Raw genomic sequence first — 22,488 nt, forward strand, 5'->3', positions numbered from 1 at the left:
CAAACTTCTCATTGTGTGGAAATTCACTGTGGTTGCGATGTGTGTCCAAACAGGGACTCATTAGGCAACCAGAGTCAATTTTACATATAACTTTGGGTAGGGTTTAGATTTTACATTTTATTCTTGGAAAGTCTATTTGTTCTAACCCCTACATCTTAGTCAGATGTTTAACCTAAAGTAGTCTTATACCCAGCTACTGACTACATGTAGCATGCCAGCGCTGTCCTATGCTTGGTACTGTCAAATATATTCAATCATTTGGAAAAGACCATTCAGTAGGGTGGTAAACTTTCTGGAGAGCAAAGAATTATTCAGGTTAGTTAGCAAAGAGAAGACTGCAAAAATGTTCAATGAGACCTAATAAGCCTGCACAATGGAAGCCAAATTCAGCATTGACAAATATGAAAATACATATTGGAAGGAACAGATTGAATTCCTCATGCACATTGCCGTGTTCTAAATTAACTGTAACAACTTGGGAAAAAGACCTGGGGGTCACTGCGGGCAGCTCAATTAAACATCTGATCAATGAGCAGTGGAGGTTAAAAAAGCAAACAAAATGTGAGAATGTATAAAGAATGGGATGGAAAACAATGACAGTATTGTAATTGTGCAATTATACACATTGTTGGCACACTTTCCCTGAATTCAGTATTCATTTCTGGTCATGCCATCTTAAAATACATAGTGGCAACAGAATAAGCCCAAAGTTAGGCAACAGAAGGGAACAGAGCCATGGAGAAACTTCCATATTAAGAGATTTAAAAGATGAGATCTGTTCAGTTGAAAGAGGGAATTAATAAGTGTGGACATGATAGAGAGATATAAAATAATTAATGGTATGGAAAAGGTCAATTGGGTGCTTCTATTTAGTCTTCCCCATAATGTAAGAACAAAGTGACATCCATTAAATTGAAAAGAAACAAATTTAAAACTGATAAAAAGAAATACTTTTTTACACAATGCATAATTAGCCTGTTGAACTCACTGCAACAAGCTATCATTATGCCCAAGAGCTTAGGAGGATTCAAAAAGGATTATACACTTATTTGGATAATGAGAGCGCCCAGGGATACCTTAGATAGGATAAAAATGGTTGGGGGTGGAGATATATGAACCCTCATGCTTCAGGGCATAAACCAATCATTAGCTGTCTGGGATTAGGAAGAAACTTCCCCTATGAGCAAATTATTCAATAATTGTCCATTATGGGTTTTCTTGCAAATTCCAGTGAAACATCTGGTCCTGGCCACTTACTATAGAGACGGGGCATTGGACTGCTGATGTGATCCACTATGGTAACTCCTATTTACATTTCCCAACTTGCCATATGCATTTGCCATGAGCCTATGAAAGCCACCTCTGTTCCAAAAGGGATCATTCTGTCTGTTCTGTGACCTTGACACATGGTGATTACCAATTTTTTATTTCATTTTATTGTGATACAGACAATACAAGATGGAGTTTCATCTTAGTCACTTTAGAGAGTACAGATATTTCATTTCAAAAGCATGCATGGCTTGCTGATGAACTGTCTAAGGCTAACATGGGATTATGTCTTATCTTTCACAGTTTTGCAAAGCCTTCTGTGAGATTCACTGGTACTTAAAAGAGCAGGTAATTCTACTGAGGCATTTTAAAATTTATTTTGTTTTTCATTTTCTTCATTTTTGATAGTTCATTTGACAGATTTTTCTCCTTTTTCTGCTTTCTCCACAAGTGGGAAATACAACCTGATGCGAAGTCTTAATGAAACAATATTCCCGCCTTCTATTGTACTAGTCCTGTAACAATTTAGGTTAGACTCTCTCTAACAGGAATTTACCTGTCCTGGAAAATAAGTGAGATATTCTGGGGGTTCACAGCCATAGCAAAGTAATGTAAAACCTGCCTGTTTTTTCCTACTGTATAATATATTAAAAATTAGATGTCATTGAGATGCTTTTGCATTTATTTTCATTTTATATTTCGTTCTCTGTTTTCCATTTGCCCTGTTTTTAATTTATTCACTGCATCTCATGATCAAGTTTTACTATCTAGTTTTACTCTTTTATTATTACTATCTAAATTTTTACCATTGCTTTTTTTTTACTATCACTACCTAGTTTTACTATTTTACTACCACGACCTAGTTTTACTATTACTACTATTTGCTATCAAGTTTTACTATACCATTTTACTCCATGAAATTCTGCAGCAAAGACAGTGTCCAAAGAAAATTTAATTTCTGCTTTAAACCAATCAGAAGAGCAGCCATGTACATACTGCAGAACTGGTACAATTATTCTGGTATATCCCTTTCCCAGGTTTGTGATTTACCATCCAACCTCTTTGCCTGGAACTCTTCTCTATACTTGTTTGCCTGTGGATAGGGCTGATAAGGTCCAATAAGATCAAATAATCATGAAATGCAAGCTACAGTGTCTTTGTTCAGTTTATTTAATTGTCAGGACACATTACTTGTTACAGTACTGTGACCTGACAATGCTGAAAACAGAAGGATAACAAGGCTTCAAAGACAAACTGTTTGTGGAGAGAGGAGTCAATAGTGCAGAAAATAAAACAAGGTAGATTAATTTGAGGGAGTCAATTCTTAAACTTAATGGAAAAGCCAACTTGAAACATATAATTGTTTCACTACACTGCATAAAAATTACCCTTAAACCAAACAATTATATCGCTGTTTTTCACACAAGATCTATGTAAATGTACTTAAATCCAGTTTATGGAAAACAGGCATGATGACTACTTGTAGGGGTAGAACAACTGTTATGGTTTAAAACCAACGAATGTTTAAAAGTTTTGTATGATTTCTTAGAGTTTTCAAAAAATGGAATAAGTTTCTCATACATAAAAAAATAAAAATGTTTTACTCATATGTAACTTAGTCTGCAGCATGTGCATGTATATTTTAGTGATACATTTTCCTTAATAATAATAGCAACCAATCCCATTTCAGGAGCCCTTAGGAGACCTACACAGTTTTTATCAATCTTCAAGTAGCAGATGCAATTTCAGACAGAATATAACGGAGAAAATGAATTATGAAGTTAAATGCAAGGATCAACACTTCCAGAAAGCTTCAGGAATAACGGCAACTAAGTTGGAAGCACAGTTTTATAAACCTATATTCCAGGTGACCAGCCAAGTTAACATGTTGTTTACAAGATTAATGCTGTAAGTTTCTAAGTCTTTAATTTGAACTCCTCCCAAGTTAGCAGTGACCAAAGGAGAAAACTGTCGGTGGACTACATTATCATCGCAGAGGTGACCACTCTCCGGGATGCCAGTTAGCATGCTTATTGTCAGTCGCATATAGGCTACAGACTGACTGGGCACAGAGAATGAACAATGCTGACAGACCCATGTAGGGCTCCTCTGGGTCGTACTGGAGGTTCTGCGGAAGCAAACCTAGCTGCTGCCTATGCTTTATCAACTTACAGATAAATGGAGGTCATCAGCCTCTAGGGATGCCAATCAGCACTGTTCCTGAGTGTAGATTTCGCATTTACAGCTGTGTTTCCTGGTTCCTAAAAGTCCTAAACTGTTGGAGAACTTCAAGTATTCATATGAGAAAAATACTGCAGAGTAATACCATCAATAGGAAAGAGGCAAACATTTTTTTTATGTTTCCTTAAAAGATTACCATTCTTGATTGTCCCTTGATGTAATTGCTGAACCACTAGCCAACACAGTCCTCAAAGAGGTTTCTGTCGTAAAAGTCTCATGTCTGCGCCTGTTACAAGGCACAAATGATGCTAGGATTGATACTGCTTTAAAGCAAGGAAGCACTAAATGAATGCCATTTGTGTGTGACTTCAGAACAATGTTTTTAGCACTTCCACTCAAGAGAGTTCCATCCTCCCAATGAGTCCTCATGTAAGTTCAGCCCCTTCTTTAATGCATATTTGCCTCAGCCTAAACAATCAATGACATTGGCATTGGCATCGGCTAAGATTTTCCTTGAAAGATACTCTGCCCCTGCTCACCACCCATGCAGCCCTGAGAGCTCTTATGACAGCTACGAATCAGGACCGTTGTCTTGTGGTTTTTTAGATCATTTCCCAACATTTTTCTTATCAAATGAAATACAATTACATATATTAGAATAGATAAAAAAAGAATCACATGTAAAGGACCTGAAAATGCACCATGCCACAAGACTCTGTTAAAAAAGTAGTCACATAAAGACTCGTTGCTACAGCATATTTTCTTCATTATTTCTGTCTCATTGTATGTGAAACTGTATTAGTATAATGAAGTGAGAAATTGTAGGATATTGGATATTATATTTCCTGCCTAGCAGTTTTAGAGAATTTAGCTCAGGGCAAGAGAAAATGCAGCCTTTCTGCCCTGAAGAATAAACAAAAAACTGTTAGAGGAATAAAAGTGTCAGTAAGAAATCAGGAGGTCTCTCTGCATGCATCAGTGCCTTTCTCACCATAGCTTTACAGAGAACTGCTTAGGGTTTAGTTTGTTTTGGTTTGTCTTAGAAATACGTGTGTTTCTTTACACCAGGATCTGTACTTATGGGTATCTTTCCTCTTTATAAAGACATTTGAGATGTTGTATAATCAAGCTGTCATTTGTCAAACTCAAATGTCAGAAGACTGGGGCATTGCAAAGCTCCTTGCCTCAAGTCGTCATGTCCCCTAGATCCTAATTAAGAAAAAAATTGTTCCTTTTCCTCTCTTCTCATCCCTTATGCTTTGTTTCCTTGTTTCCACATGCAAGATGTACTGTTTCAGAAATTGGTGTTTCTCCTTTTCTTCTTCTCTCTTATCTGTGTTCTCTTCTGTATGCCATTATTCAACCTTCAAAGAAATCTTTCTCCGTGCAAACAGTAAATTCTTTACAGTCTTGTCTGGCAGCTACTTTGCTTGCTTAACTAGACAAAGAAAGCTTATGCTACCAGGAAGTGGAGACTCCCAAAGCTACCAACTTTTGCATTTAGCAGGAGAAAGATACAGATATCCAACCTTAAACTTACGACCATTTTACAATAACAGAACTACATGTCAATTATAGAGGTTTCTGGATTTCCTGATGATTAAAGTATTCTAATTTTACAGGAACACAATAGCAGATTTATTTAAAAGAGTTCTTTGATTGTTAGAAAATAGACATTTTTAAGCATTTGGGGATCTACATGGAGCTGCTGATTTGGTATTAAAAGGCAAAGCTATTTATATGAAATAAATGGAACTCTTCAGAAAGATTAGTCGAACAGCAGAACAGTTATAAATACGTACAATATATTACATGCATATGATGAGATACAGCATCACAGAACACTGACACACCATAGCAGCTATCCAGCTATGTCATAACCAAGAGGAACCACACTGCTAAATTACTGATAATTGCACAATTCTAACGAATGATACACTAAGAAAAATGAGTTACAAACTAGCAGGAGAGCCAGTGTTGTCAGGATGAATCTTGGTGGACAGTAGTTCTGCTTCCACCAATGCTGTATCTTGCATTCTTTTTACATAAGCTATTTTTAATGTATAGCACTGGTGTAAACTACATACAGAAGACTAATTAACTTAATATGTTAATATGGAACTCCTCTACTTCACCTTCATACTACCAGATGCCCCCCATTCCCAGTACTCCAATTCAGACTGCTGCAGTAAGACAAAAGGGCTGACAAGAGTTCCGATTGTATGGAATCGAGAACTGCAGCCACTGACATTACTTTGGGCAACTAAAGATCAAAAAGGGGCTGTTCTTACAGCTGGAAACCACAAAAAAATAGAAGGGCTTCTGTAATGCTGCTTTCTCCCTGACATTTCTTCCATTAAAGTAATACCAGTATTCCCTCAGCCAAAGACTTCCCACGTACTGCTGCTTGAGGACATGGATGAGCTATTACAGCAAAGCAAAACTGCCTGAACAAAGGCCAGGTTCCCACCCTGTATGTCTAACTTCATTAATTTACATAAAAACAGTTGCATATCTTTCTTATCAACTAACATTTATTTTCATTTCACCCTGTTACAAACAGTTCACTCTGTATTACAGCAGAGCTAGCTGCCACTTCACTGTTCAGATCCATCACCTGCAGTTCCATTGTGAATTTACAACATATCTTCTACTAAAATGATTTTTTGTTTTACCTTATAGCGCAAAATAAATATCACTTGTAGTGAAATATCTGAGTACAGATACCAAGATCTCTACTGTGAACTGTTTTCTTTCTGGTAACTTTTCAAATAGTTTTATATGACATTTACATATTTTCTTCCTAATATAATAATTCTACCATTGTTTCAGGGATAAGGGCCTTAATATATTCTCATGTTTGCCACCGAGAAAGCACAGATTCATCTAAGATATGACAACCATATGCTTTCTTATCTACAAAGGGGGTCATCTGTTGTGTTTAAAAATATGGTGCAAATGATTGTACCAGTATATTGCTAATGCTTAAATCTACATTTCTATGTAAAATTAATTTTCTCTTTTGTCTGTAGTTGCAACTTGGAACGCTTTCCTTATATGCACTATAAAATGTTAATAGCAAAATTTAGTGTGACTTTATGACTGTAGTGTCATTTTTCTCAGCTTGATCAGCTCTTTCAAATGGCATCATTACGATCAAAGTTGTTTACAGTAATAAAGCAAGAATAGTTCCAATAAAATAGTAGGTGCCTTTACAGTTAAAGAGTAGCTGGCATTTAAGAACGCAGCAGCTACTCTTTCTGTGGGTGCAGAATCATAGTAAGTCCACAATATAATAGAGTTAATGCATGTAATTACAAGATTGCCCCCCTCAGGATTTGAGGGCATTGAAAGAGACAACAGGAAACACATTATGAATCTGAAAGGGGGAAAAAGTGCAGAATTGTATATATTGATGATGTAAGAAGAAACAACTATGCATCGGAGCTTTGAAGTCTCCAAAATTGTGGATTATTTTAATGCAACATAATTCTTCTCTAGTAATTTGTCTTGGGTTATTGACTTAAGAGAATAAAATGGTGACACCTTAAATTAGCGTACATTAATAAATATTTTACTAATGTTATATGATTAACAGAAATTACTTTAAAACTAAATTATTGTAGGTATGGTTTAACATGTGGGAACACATATGGATGATTTTTCAAAAGAGGTTTAATAAATGACATTCTAACTACCAGCTATAAACATTAATACTCCAGGACATACGAAATCATTTATAAACCATAGGACTCTATAAAATCTTTAAAGAAACTTTGCAGCAGTAAGAAAAGAATCAGTGATGGTGATTTACACCTACTTTACCCAGCGTAAAGGATAAAGTTGAAGCCTGTGAAAGCAGGACTCGAGGAATGTAATGTGATGGAGATCTCAGAGGACCAGTCACTAATTGGGGGTATCATGGTTACACTAGAGTGTTAGGTGAAATGCCAGGTCAGCAGTTGCAATGACTAAGATCATAAAGAAAACAGCAAGAATTTGTTCAATGGAGGGAAGAAAAAAGCTCAATGATTCTTTAGTGAAGAACTGCCCAGTACTTCATAAGATATGGAATCAGCTCTCAGCTCTGCCACATACAACTTATGTGACCTCAAATGAATTACAAATACCTTGATTCTGGAAAATGTGTAATACCATCCGTATTCACAGCAGTTTTAAGCACTGACTTCGAACAAATTTAAACATATGCTTAAAAGATGTGCTAGACCTATTTTTTTTTTAATTAAGACTTTCAGCTCTAGGCTTTGTTACCCAGTCTGTAAGACAGGAAAGTAATATTACTTTCTCTTCTGGCTCTACCTTTTCGTTTACCTGTTCAGTATGTCAGGGCCCTGTGTGCACCAGCACAGCTCTGAAGCCTCTTTCCCCATGTCCAAAGTCAGCTTTGATATGGTGCAGCTGCGTGATCTGCATACAACTGCTGTGAAAACAGCTAAGTTGTGAGAAAAAGCTGTGAGAAACCTCATGGGGGGCCTCTGCCCCTTGGCTTGTGAGCTGCATTTAAGCTTTGACCATTTTGCTTGCCTCCCTTCCAATCTGAAAGGTGCATCAAAACAACAATAATTTGCTTGGTTAACAGTGATAATTGGCAAAGTTTGGATCAAGGTTAAACAGTGAAAACTCTGTTGAAATGTTCATACCCTTGGTAATAATTTATTAGCAAAGGTTTTGCCTGGGACAGTAAAAAGTAGATCCCAGACTGATCATTGCTTTCCTACAATGAAATCTAGTAACAGTACTGATTCTGTTTGAAAGCTGTACTTTAAGATTGCAGGTCCCTGACAAAAAACCTGAGGATGTGATTGATTTACATGACACTGTTTTAACTGAGAACACTGTAAAATAACTCAAAACCAGGTTGACATCTAGGAAGACAACCTTATATCAAGAAATGTCAAGATTGTAGAGCACAGAAAGAGAAGCCCATGATATATTTTTTCAATGAAGAGCAGAAGTGGAAGGGATGCATACCTATAAAACTCCTGAACAATGTGTTGCAGCACACTGTATCCTTGGAAAGGCCAATCAAGTAGCACATTATATGGTGCTTGTGAAATGTTGCAACTCTTGGAATGAGGAACAGAAATTTGAAACAGGCATATAAATCTGAGTCAAGCTGGTAGGGTTGAAGAATTTTCTTTTATCTGGGTTACCCTGCTGCTCCTATTTGATGTTGGAAGGTGTTTATAACTGTTAAACGGGGAATGAAAAATACAAGCCAAGATAATATGGTGCCACATTCACCCAGAAAGAAGACTCATTGAGGAAATCAAACTTATCTTTGACTTTCACATGCACGGGATAAGGGAAGGAGACCTGTGCCTGCATAGTGACAGGTTCCTGTGTTTTTACAGGAAGAACAGCCCTCCAAAAATGATTGCCTCAGGTTTTCTGTTGGTGAACTACATCCTTATTACATAATTGATTTTTCAAACCGTACATGGACTTATAAGGCAATTTTAATCCCTAGAGATGTATGTCTAAAGGGTACAAAACACTGTGGTTATGGCACAGAACGCCTAGACAAACACAGCGTTATTTCTGCTTCATCCCTCCTATGCAAAGATAAATGGAATTCAGTTCTGATGCTTTAGGTGTCCATTGCCAGACATACTACTATACAAATGATTGTCTGTACATACGGTTGGCAGTCCCACTGAAATCAACAGAGTTGCAGTGCAGGAAGTTAAATATATGTGCTAAGCTTTAAAAGATTCAGGTTACAACCAGAAGTGGGCTCAGTCTCTATGCATTCACTGTAGCATCTTCTCCTTTGCCGTCATCTCAGAGTGACAGCGTATTTATATGTATTTTAGAAACTCTTTCCAGTAACATTTACTACACTTTAAATTTTAAGACTACAAATTATTTTAATTAGCATTATTTCTTGTCTCCCATTATTTTTTCCAATTCAACCTGTCCAAAGCATGACCATAGGATAACGTCCACTTTACACTGCAAATAGTAAGAGAAATGTTGGTGGGCTCTATCTAGCATGCCCTAGGGCCTTGGGAATGGCACCAGATGAATATGTTTATATAACTGGCTGCAATGTTGCATCTACTTAAGGTCCTAACCATGCGTCTTCTTATGGAGGAGATGGCTTGTTCCTATCCAAAGCCTTGCTGAAGTCATTGAGGAGACTCAGATTTAATTTTTGTTAAAAAAAAAATTTCATTTGATTAGAAGAATTTTCTCTACAGAAGAAAACACTCATTTCCTCCAGTCTTTGCCTGAGAACGTGTTTACATCTTTCTCCCCTCATTCAACATTACTTGGACCTGTATTAGGGGCACATTAGAGCTGCAGATGCATTAAGTCCCTTTGCCTTTCCCCCTAAAAGCAGGTAAACATTCTCCTTCTACACATTGTCCTGATGCCCTTCTGCATCAGTTTGAAATGTCAGATCTCTGTCTCATTGCTAGCATCTGGCAGCCAAATGCTTTCTCCCTTGTCACAGAACATGCAGGATGAGATGAAACATTAGGCACTAACAGACACAGTAAGTGCACAGAAGGGAACGTGTTGCTTACAGCAACTCTTTGCCTATTTGTTGCTGTCATGCTCTGTGTCTATATTCTTTTTACCTTTGGTCTGGTGGACTTCCCAGTTGGGACCTGAAGTACTTACACAGAGCAATGAGAAGCATACAGATCCAAGAGCCAGTTTTCCTTTCTCTTCGCCCTGCTGTGCTCTTTTTTCCCTCTTCTTGCTTGCACAAGGGTGGAGCAAAGGAGAATATCTGATTAATCCTTTTCAGACTGGAAGGCTTTGCAATTTTATTACAGAACAAAATTATTATGAACAGCTCAAGATAGAAATACTCTTTGATACAGAGAAATGTATTTAAAAGTTTGCCTGCAATGCCTGGTACGAGCAGAGCTGGAATATTTCAATAAGGCTTTTGAAGCTTGCAGTTGCCTGAGTTCATTGTCGTCCAAAGCTCTAGTCCAAGATGACTGGAGCTGCTGCAGGCTTTGCGAACTTACTACAAGCACAGGTGAGTTGCTGTCATCAAATTGGAATGTCCATTAAAACTTCAAAGGATAAGCTTGATCTAAGTTTTCCTTGTCATAATGTGTAATACTTATTACAGAGAGATTTATTAAGCTTCTCTCATTTTATAGGTTGAGTCTACTGTAGGGTCATGGAACATATTAAGGTTCTGACCAGCAGTAAAGAGCTCAAATTTTCATATTTTGCATATGACCTTGGAACTATCTAAAATGGAAGCCACCTTTAACTCAATGCAGTTGTGCCTAAGCACATCAGTACTTGCACTCTACTGGCATTTCAAGAGACAGAAGACATGAGAAGATGAATGCTGAGTAGGTTTAGGGGGCATTTAAAAATCCAGGTGCTAGGCCAAAAATGAGGGACCCTGACATGTGAAATAGTCTTAAAAAAGATATATAATTTGGAAAATTCAGTTTGAGTGCTCTGTCCTATCCTGAACTAAGTCCATGTCCATACTACACATTAAAGAGCCATTGTGTTATTGAAAAATCACTGTTAAAACAGTGAAATTTCATACTTACTCTAATACTGCATTCTTATCTACTGTGAGTGAAAATACTGACCGGCACAGCACAGTTAATAATCTTGTGTCCCTAACAGAGCACTGAGCAAAACCACAATGTAAATGAGAAAAATACATTTATATTGCTTATGCTGGTATAAATCTGTAGTAGTTTCCAGAGACTGAGAAAGTTTGGAAGGGTTGCTGTTTTTGAGCTATTTATTTCTTTTGCTACTGGTTCTGCAGACTTGAGAGTGGGCTTCATCTGACCAAGAACAACCTACTCTTTTAGTAAAGTTAGTTCAGGTCTAGGAGAAGGTGCCTAGGACTGTTTGTTTCCCCTTGAAGTAGACTCTAAACTAGTTCAGTGACTATTTTGCTCTGTTGACCTAAAAGGGAGCTTTGTGTGCAGTGGGCACTTCACTGTAGATGTTTAATTCTTCTGAGACAAATACCTTCACTGGGTTTAGTTTTCAGAATTGCATGTTCCCTGTCATTATTGTTGCTCAGACAATTTCAGTCAGAAGTGAAAATTTTAAAAAATCTTGAATTGCTAGAAGCCTGTTGGATCCCAAAATATATCATTTAGTCGATGGTATCGTTTTCAATTAATACAACTAAAAGCAATATGTATGTTTTTTCCGGAGTTAACTGGAAAAAAAAATCATAGAATCATCGAATGGCTTGGGTTGGAAGGGACCTTAAAGATCATCTAACTCTAACCCCCCTGCCATACACATGGATGCCACCCACTAGAGCAGGTTGGCCAAGGCCCCTTTCAGCCTGGAAAAAAAAAAAAAAAAAAAACTGGAAATAACCAACAGCTATTCTTTCTTGGATTCTTTATGATACATAACAAAACCCCACTAACGAGGCCGTTTATGCTTAAAAAAATAATAAAAATGCAAGGGTTGCAAATCCTTATTAGGTTGACAGGACAACCATTCAATTTGTCTTCAATCAGTACACTCAGAACAGTTCTTGCTTATGATAACAGAAAATCTTACTTTCCCTTCACGTAACGTAGGACAATTTCTTCATAAACTAAGGTAAATTATCTTATGGACATCCCTGGAGTTGTTCTGGATTTATAATAATGTAAACTATGTACAGAGCTTTAGCACAAATTTGTGGGTTATTCCATTTTTATATGCAGTTTTTGCAATTGTGTTTTCACATAATTTCCACACTCGAAGGGCCAATGGTATGAACGTTGCAGGCAATAGGGAAGTATTCATTCCTCCTGATTTTCGACAATAAACTGAGAATGCTGTCTTAGTGAGGAGGTTAGTTTCCAAGGGCTTCCTGTATAATCAATGCAGAGCGAAAGGCTCCTGCACAGTGACTGAGAGCACCTGGATTAGGCTTTGGTTCTGAACTGCTCTGTGGAGCATCCTTTCACTCTTCTTATACGCAGGGAGATCGCCTTCCCCCCAGCATAAATTTGGTCCCCAAACATATATGAAGGTGAAAAACCTCCCTGGAGAACCTATTTTGGGCATGGATTTACTCTACATTGACTAGTGGGAGAATGTTTTTTTATTTGGGGGAGTTAATTTGGACTACTGTGTAACTGTATTTAAATCTTTTTGCCAAGAACAACCTTTTGCCTAGTGTCCTGAAGAATTTATTTGTTTTCATGAGTTTGTCTCAACCTTCACGTTATTGTAACAGTTTTGTGTATTTAATATACAGTCTGTGTTAATATCACAGACAGTTTTATAACAGCATTATAACATACACCGTTCCCTCCAGCTTTTTATGGACATCTACGCTTCTGCATTAAACTACTGTAGCTTGTTGAATTTACAGTAGAAATCAAGAATGAAACCTGATGAAAAGCCTTTTAAATTGTGTTGTATACATCCCCTACATCCATCTTGCAAAAGGACGAAAATGAAGAGAACTCTTATGTGATAATCCCTAGCATCGTATCTTAGCAAGAGTACAGAATTACAATTCTGCTAGAAAACCATAAAGGAAAAAAGATTGTAGTACAGTAGGAAGGCTTACTTTATCTTTTTATTTGAAGTCAAGCTTAATTATTTATATTTTCTGAGGAAAATAAAAACAAAATGATAACTATGCTTTCTTTGTTTAATGGAGGTCTCGTTTTAGATTCCACAGCATGAAAATATAACAAATATGCACTGAATAGAAAAATAGAAAAATAAAAAATAAAAGCAGAAGAGACCCAGAAGACAGACAAATAGATAGACAGATAGATAAATAGATACCTCCTTCCCTGCCTCTGCCAAAAAAAATACCTAAATAATGAGGAATTGTATAATTACAAAGCAGTCTAATTATTTATTGTCCTCTGTACATATATTAATTCTCAATTTGAGAATTCCTACATCATTTTAATGTAAGATTTATGCCCTTGAAAGAAGTTATTATTATTTTTCTAAACAAACAGAAAAGAATAAAAAAGATGGACTGTTATTTTTACCTTACTAATGATCTGAATTTCTACTGAAGAAATATGAAAGATGACACAAGTTACACTTCACATTATCAGTAAATACTACCATAACATCACCACAAGGCAACACAGGTTGTCATATCCAGTTACTATTTTCTTAGGAAATAAATGACTTCTGGTTATCATGGGCCGATGTGACATGACAGTGTAAAATCATATTCCAGTCTGTGGTGAGCAAGATGATAACATATGTCACCACTCTACTAAACCTGTGAAAATCCCTTGGAATTTCTATTTATTAAGCTTCATGTTCACCACAGTGTGCAGTATACGGATTCTCCACTGGCTACAGTAAAGCACTGCTTACTGTTAATTGCTTATGTGTATTCAATTTCAATAGCAATCAACCTTACACAAACTAGTGAAAACTCTCCTCAAGTAATACTAAGAGCATTTTTCAAAAGTACTAGTATGCTACCAAATTAACTCAAGGAGAGCTCTACGGCACTCTGTACTTCCTGTTTGTAGTCTACTAATTCAACTAAATTCAGCTGATAATTAAAGCACAGCTGACCCATACTGAAAGTATAAAAGTACATTACCTGCATTTAGGTTCTATTTACATAACATCTCTTATCCTCTTATTACTTTATCTCTCAATTTTTCTATTATTTATCTTACTACAGATTTTTTTAATGGGGGATTGTCATCCTGAAGAAATAATCTGAAGAAAATTATGACTACGCTCTCTATATAATAGATGGAAGCAATTCCTGAAGCATTATCTTTGTTACATCAAAAAAAAAAAATAAACACCCTGAAAATTTTAACTTAAGATCTCTGTGTTCATATAAAAGTCTAATACCTCTCTGACTTTTGCCAAACTAACATCCTGTAGCAACAAGCTCCACATTAAGTGAGAAGTATGTCTTCTGCTTTAACTTTCACTGAGTGTTCTTATCATACATGACAAGACCCTATCAAAACCTATCAAGACATTATTTCATAGTTTTTTATCATGTCTCTAACGAAGCCTTTCTGCAAAGCTGGTGATGCCATTTGTTTCAATATTATCTCTTCTCTGTCATTCTTGCCAGATATAACTGAGTTGCTTCTAATTTTGCAAAACTTCTGTTTGCAGTTGGAGACCAGGACTGTACATGGTGTGTTAAATGTGGAGGACAACTGATATAACGACATTAGAGTTTTTCATATTATGGTCCCTTCCTGTACCAAAATTTTCTGCTATAGCTACATGCCAGGTGGAAGACTTCATTGCACACTTGACAATGCTATTTAGGTCCTATTCCTTTAATAAAATTAATTTAGAACTCAGTAAGGTGTAAAAATAAATTTAAAAAAACTTGCAAAGTACATTAATTTGCATATATCAACATTGAATTTAATCTGCCATCAGGTCAATCATTTACCTAACTTGTTTATTTTCTTCTGAAGCTTCTTATTACCCTATTTGGACTTGATTAACCTGAATAATTTTGAGTCACCTGCAAATTTCATCACTTCAGTGCTCATCCCTTTTTTCCAGTTCATTAATAAATAAATTAAGCTATGCCACTCCTACTGCAGAATATCATGGCGCTTGGATGTTAAATTCTACCACAGTGAAAACAGAGAATTCAGTTCTTCCTCCTTTTTATGTCTCCTAGTCAGATTGATTCATGACAAGAACTAGGAAACCTTTTTTGACTGCAAGCTACAGGAACTCTGTTGAGCATGAAATTTCTAGTTGTGCCTCTGGCTTTGGGACTACTTAATTTTATTTTCTTTTTTGAGGGTTTGAAAGGTAAAATGATTAAGCGGTTTAGCTTTATCCACATTTTATTTTATTCAATGAGTTCTAGCAGATAAATTAGTTTGGGGACATCCTGTTGTAGATAAAAAAATGAGAAAAACACAATTTCTGCTTACCAGATCTGGTTCATTTAAGAGTAGTATTTATATTATACTAATTCTAGTGTCTGTTATTCTGAGAACTTTGGACGTGTCAGTGTGGGTCTTTACTTAGAAAGTTTGTCTGAAAGGGTTATTGAATTCCTTCAGTTTGACTTGCTCCCCTTATTTGTCATTTACGTTTGAGAGGACACTCAGCACACTTGGAGGATCTTTTAGCCCTGCAAGGTTTCATTTTCAGAAGCAAACAAGCAACCTGTTTCCCCACCTGACATGTAATTGCTCCCTAGGATAGTCTCGCAAGCAAAATCATTACCAGTACTGGGAGGCTAAGTTTCTTGTTCTTGTAAGGAAGGATTTGCAGTTGTTCCAACATAAAAATTCTCTGTATTTCTAACTAGCAGATTTCCTTGGTTCTCTGTCCCTTGAGAGCAAGTTATCAGTTCAATGAGGGCTATAGAGTGGGCCATAATACTACTCTGAAAGTAACCAGACTGTAGACAGGTATGTCAGGACTACCTGTCTTTCCCCTGAAAGATGAGACCCTGCTCTGCTGGTGTCCTGCTACGCCTGAAGATGAAAGTGAAATTAATAGCAACTTTGGAGCCTTCCACTATCTGAAACAAGATGAGTTTTCTGAAGCACAAAGATATTTTGAAAGGTAAAAAATTGAATGAATAACAGAGGATGGAGGGAATTACTTAATCCACTTGCTGACCTCCCTAAAATATTCTGGGAAAATTTATTGAGTTTGCTAAAGATTTAGTAGAGGGAGGTGACTGGAAGCTATGAAAGTTTCACTGATTCCTTAAAATTGGAAACTAACCCTCTAAGTTAAATTAATATTTAATTCCACATCTTGATGCTCTCCTATTCCCTTAAAAGGAATCTATTATTATTTTATCAGGAACGTGGTTTACAATGTTACACATGGGCTTAACATATCCATCTGGTAATTATGTAATCTGCAAGTAATCCAAGTTATAGAATTTTCTTCCATAAAAGTGACTTCTGGATCTTTTGGAACAACTGAAAGCTCAGTATGCAGAACAGAAATATTTTTACACAAAGGATCCTTTTAAAAGGAGTCTCTCCCTCTTTTTGGCTAATTGATTGTATACAAGATCACTGCTAGAAAAATTCTAGTGAAAAAGTCGCACATTATTTTTTTGTTGATTCTGAATTCCCTGGAAAGCAACTTGAAGATACGTAAGCTCATTTTTTTTGGCCATCTGATGATTTAGGATCATCTCTTCATATGAGGGGAAGCTGAGAAAGCTGGGACTGTTCTGCCTAGTGAAGAGAGGACCCATGAAGGATCGTATTAGTGTGCATAAATACCTGGCGGAAGCAAATGAAGAATAAGGAGCCAAACTCTTCTCAGTAGTGCCGACTAACAGGAAAAAAGGCAATGGGCACAAACTGAAAAGTTTGGAACTTCTAAACTGCTTAACTGACTGTTTTTGAAGTAAATCCTTCAAAATTTCTGAGATACTTTCATACATTTACAAAATGTATATCTAATGCCTCTTCTCTGTGCATAAAATTAGTCCAATTATACAGGTCCAGTAATAAATTTAAACTGCCAGAATCTCAAATCATCAAATCTATATACCTCTCTCTCTCTTGTGAAGAAGTGAGAAATGAAAAGTCCATCCTTTACTAATTCAGCCAGTAACAATTCAGTTACTTGTGTCAATGTAGTTAAATCCCCAAGACATGATTTTATGGGTAAGAATTTGAGAAACGCTTCAATAAAAATTAATGCTTCATTATTTTTTCCAGTAAATTCATAGAATAAATTTCTAATTAAATTATTAAGCCCTTAAGTCTTTTGTAAAGACTACCTTTTTCATAATACAAATGATGAAAATGTTTCAATAATACTATTTAAGATTATTTTTGAAAGGATCTTTATCCCATTATTGTACCAGACGTGTTTTATGATATATTAGTGTTCAGAGTATGAAGAAGAGACTTCTCACTTGATTCAAAGCAACTTAAGAGACACCTTGAAAGCAGAACGCAACAGAGACAAGGAATGTTTATGAGCTAGAGGAGCATGTGCTACCTGAGTCAACTTAAATAAAAGGTATCATCTGTTTCTGGTGATGAAAATCTTTCTGTAAGGCGAAATGGGCTACATTCTGTTTCTTTTAATCCAAAGATGAGATGGATTTGAAACCTGGCTCCTTGATGCAAGGACTCGCCACATGAGATAATCTCCAGCACATTACCATTGGCAAGCAGATCTTTCACCCTTTTTTCTCCATGCATTACAGAAAATATTAAATCAGTTTGGTGTCCATAAAAACTTTTGATCCTACAAATAGCCTAGGGTACTATCATTATCTTCAGGAGAACCATTTGTAGATCTTCAGTAGGTAGCACTAATTTAATTTCTTTGCTAGAGAAAAAGTGGCTGATTTTCTAGATCAATATTTGATTGAATATGTTTGAAATGTCAGCAGATAAAGGCCCCTTTTTCTGGCCCAAAGAGTTTTTGAACCACAGAGGTACACTGTTCTAGCTCCCCTGGGATCTGACTGCAAGGAGGTCTCAAAGATCTGTTAGAAACCTTCCTGCTGTTCCTTGTGTTCTTCCAGCAAGACTTTCTAAAGGTTGAGATGAGAAGAAAGAAGATCAAGAACCAAAATGTCTTTATATCCATTTTTTAATCTTTCCTGGTGCTTCTCTTAACTAAAAATAATCGTTTATAACACGAGTTTACAAAAAAACTCCTGTAATAGGATCATGTGAAAGTTAAAAAAAAAATTGTGAGGGCCAATCCTTCAGATTTGCTTTAAGAAGATGCTCCAACAACTTTTGCAAACCATTGACATTTGAAGGGCTTTTTTCTCTTTCATGACACTAATTAAAGCAGAATATCAATGTATCATCATCTTGAAAGTGATCTATTAAAGAGATATGCTCAAGGCTGAAAAACCAGGGCAACGGACATATGTTTTAGAACTTCAGAAGAAAAGTTGCCCGGTTATGTTAGATAACTACAGAAAAGCATGAAAGCAAAAAGATATTCTTAAACAATAGTAAGAAATTCTGTTGAAAAGATGGCATAATGTGAGACCCTGCGTCAATATATTCCATATAAATTCATGCCAAATACATGCACACACAGACATCCCCCTCCCTCAGCCCCATACAGAACAGTGCTCACGTTCATGCTGTTCAAATGAAGAGCTTTCTTTAAATCTTCAGCACCAAGAAGTACATTTTTCAGTGACACAATGAAATACTGTGGATGGAAACTCGTCGTAAAATAGAGATAAGGAAGACATCTAATGGGCAAGTCATATTGACCATTTTGACTACATATATAGTTTTATGTTACATGATTTACAGTATATGTACTTCTACATAATATGACTCATTCATGCTAACATAAAATCTAATTTAAATAAGAGAAAAATTATGGATATTTGCTTTATAAGATTGTATTTAGAGCCTTGATTTTATTTTTAAAACTAAGTACATTTAACTTTTTAATAATATGTGTACACTTCTTCAATATAAAAATTAGAGGGAAAACTCTACCAACCAAAGATAGTGAAAGCATGTGGTGCTATATCCATTCTGATGATAGCAGTTCCCACTCATCTGTAGTAATATCTAATATCAGTTTTCTGCCATCCTTATAAATCTTACATTATTTCCAATGGTTCAAAGCACCCTGCTTTAAAAATACCTTAATTTCAATTACCCAGAATTTGAGCACCATAATATATTGCTTTAATTTATTTCACTGTGAACAAAAACATATCCCTGTAAGCCAAATATGTGTAAGATACTCTAGTAGCTGCTTTGTATATCATTGCAACAAACTTGGGAGAGACTTTAAGTAATATAGTTTCTTTTAGAAGCAGCAAAAATGCAGCAACATATCTGTTAATCTCTTGGGAAATACAAAAAAATCACTACCATTCTTGCATCTACCATGTAATTTAGAAAGATGCTCTAGCAACTCTAATGCCTCATATGTAAACAGAATGTTGGTTACTCATTACTTCCTAAGAAAAAAAAGGAGCTTTGCCACCCACTATTTCTGCATCATACCGAAATTACTAGATTATATCAAAAACACCTCATCCAGTTGCTGTACCAGGTTCTGCGAACCGAAACCATAAGCCTCCAGCAGCGAAGTCAGAAACCCAATAGTCTCTGCATGGATCAAAGTAAGCCAAACAAAATCTATGTTTTGTACCTGCTTCCAATGTGTTTGGGAAGCACTGTTAATGAAAAATGAGGTTGATGTACCTATTGCACATTTTTGGATTATTGTTCACTCCCATCAATCTGAAACCTAATGAAACAGAGACCACCTACAGTGGAGGGATATTGTGTCCATCTGACAAACTGCATCCAATTTACTAACTGATGGGATGGCATAAGCTGCCACTGGTCATATGATTTTCAGCTTCTCATTGGTCATATATTAAGCATTAGTAATGGGGCAGTGCCATTTCCACTATCATTCTCTGGCATGAATAATAGTATTACATAGTACACTGTAATTCTGTGATAATGATAGCATGCAATGTGCAGTTTTCTCCCACTGCGGACACAAAAATTGTAGGAGACTTGGCTTCTACAGACTGTCTTTATGGAATTAACAAAGAAATATGCTTGCTATGACATATATTGAATCTTTTTAGTGCATTTCTGGGTAACTTTATGGGCACATGTGTTATGTATGTCACAACCAAACTCTGCAGGAGGAGATAAAATAATGCACACATCACACAATGGTAACAACAATGGGCAACCTAGGCTCCAACCTGCACAGAACAAATAAGTTTTGTTTGGTTTTGTTTTTTTTCCAAAGAAAAATGTTGACTCTCCAAGTGGAAGATGCCTTTGTTTCTGCACCTGTTTTGCTTAGTATCTTGTTAAGCTGCTTCTGCTTCTACTATTTGTCATGCTAATAGGCAGAAGCAAAATAGGAAAAAATTATGATGGATATTAGTCGATCTTCTTGTTATTGCTAGATGTGATTATTGCTTTTTCCTGCTTGGGTTCCCTCAGTGTACTCCTAACAGAGTGCAGCTTATTAAAAAGCTCTGCTGTTTAAATTTTACTAGCATAATAACCAGTTCTCTCTTTATGGCTGTTCTGAAGTCGATTCGCTGGCCACCTGTCAGTTTGTGAAATAAATGTTAGGTTTTCCTAATGAATATTAAGGTTCTTCATGGATTTTTCTCCCATCATATCTCCCTGAACTTGTCCAGTGCTGTGTTCATGCCTGTGATTTATGCTTAGCAGGTGTTTGTTTGCTATGGGTTTCTAAATGTTGGCTTCCTACTGTAAGAAAGGAATGGGAAGGTGGGAATGGGTTTATTGTATTCTGTATATTGTTCCACAACTGTGAAATGGATTTCCAGCTGACACTCTATGTGCTGCTATGTATTAAACCACAAAGCCCCATCTATATCGGCAATATACAAACTAATGCACGGGAATTCACAGTTAAGACTGAAGCTCCATTATTAACTCACTGTGTTGTACCTAGGTATTGCTGTACATATTGTTTTGATATATACCAAAAGCACTGCAATAGGTAAACAAAAGCGGATGAGTTCACAATACAACTTCGGTCTTCGCTATGAGATTCTGTGCTCTGGCAGTTTTATTCAGACCTTTTACACTCCGTGAATTTTATATTTCAGTTTTTCAGCTTTAAAATGTTTGTTGAGGCTATGTGAACCAGTAAAACATATCCTTAGAGAACTCTTATGTAAGTAAATACATAAAATGTTTAGCTAAATTTTAAAAAAGACATTATTCACATAGTAGTTTGGATTGGTCTACCATGCTAAAAAATACTGCAATTAGCTAGATTAGAATGACCTAATTTTAAAATGCATACTAGATATCTGCTAAATTATAAAAGCCCTTGTCAGAGTCAATACAGTGTGTGTTATAAATACTTTTTCCCCTAATTCATATAGGCATTATTCACTTTGGGGAGGATAACTACTGCTGGAAAGTTGTGGATTGTTAAGCATTGCTAACAGCACTGAGATTGTTTTCAATACTGTATCTATACAAACTGTGGAATACTGCAGAAATCATATTCTTCCACAGTCTTATTTCTGAGCTTCTGAGGCTGACTGTGTCACCTCCAAGAAAATTATCCAAAGACTCACAAGTCAGCAGAAAAAAAATGATGGTCTTCAGTGGGCTTTGGACTAGGACACATTTTAATATACTTTTCAAAGATGGGTTTATACATGCACAGTTCCTCTTTTTCCCCAAAGACAGATCCTACTTAACCTCTGAGTCATAATTTACGTATGTCCTCAAGGTGCACCTCTTTTCCCCAGGCTAGGCTTTTTTTTTTCTATTGCTGCTGACTAAGCATGATCTGGGGCTTCCTTTTATTATTACATTCTTGTGTTGCCATTCACGTTCCCTGAGTAGTCACTGGCATGATCCGGTTGACTCCTATGGTTTTATAATATTCTAACTTTCTTCCTGGTGACATATAATAGCACTAGTATGCCATAAAAGGGTGAGAAGATATACCTCAGCTTTCTGCAAAATATGTCAACCAACCCACTACAAGATCCTGCAAAACCTGCAACTGGTTATCACACTTAGTACCATGGACTAGCTTTGATTCACCTTAACATCATGATTATAGAGGTTTAAAGCAGCTTTTCACCTGAAATTTGAGTGAAAACTGAAATCTTAACAACCAAAGCACTACACCTAACGGTGCTTGTAGGACTGTATTTGAAGTTTACGTTTAAAATAAAATAACCTTGTATGTATCCTTTGCAGGAATTTAGTTACTAGTCTTTATTCTTCAGCTATTCAGAGAGTGTTTGGGAAGTTGCAATGTGTATCATTTTATTTATTCTATTACTTTCCTTCATATCATTGAGATATACACTAGAGCTAAGATTGGCTGTCATTTGCCAACAAAAGGTTGTTATTTTTGTTGTTAAGTGTCTGCGTGCTGTTTTAACAATAACTCTTCTGTTTTCATGTCTTCTGTGCTTAAACTTCATAGCACATACTAGATAATTTAGTAGATATTCTGAAGACTGCTACTTATCAATATCTGTTGGCTCCATTTTGTAACTCTCATTTGAGGAAGGTGTCATTTGATTTATTTCTTTATTTGGATTTTTACTACTCT

General features: G+C 36.2%; 1 long non-coding RNA gene across 5 annotated transcripts in view; it reads right to left on the reverse strand.

The window, feature by feature from the left end:
• The window catches only part of LOC106036626 (uncharacterized), a 505,620-nt gene that overhangs the window by 467,692 nt on the left and 15,440 nt on the right, over positions 1-22,488 (reverse strand). For 4 of the 5 annotated variants that reach the window (XR_010830027.1, XR_010830029.1, XR_010830025.1 and 1 more), the window contains exon 5: positions 10,102-10,179. The exons of the other annotated variant lie outside the window; for it this stretch is intronic. This is a non-coding gene — a long non-coding RNA (uncharacterized lncRNA). The remainder of the gene's footprint in view (positions 1-10,101; positions 10,180-22,488) is intronic. 5 annotated transcript variants of the gene reach the window in all.

The sequence above is a fragment of the Anser cygnoides genome, chromosome 3 (genome assembly GCF_040182565.1).
Source record: "Anser cygnoides isolate HZ-2024a breed goose chromosome 3, Taihu_goose_T2T_genome, whole genome shotgun sequence".
NCBI classification, from domain to species: Eukaryota; Metazoa; Chordata; class Aves; order Anseriformes; family Anatidae; genus Anser; species Anser cygnoides.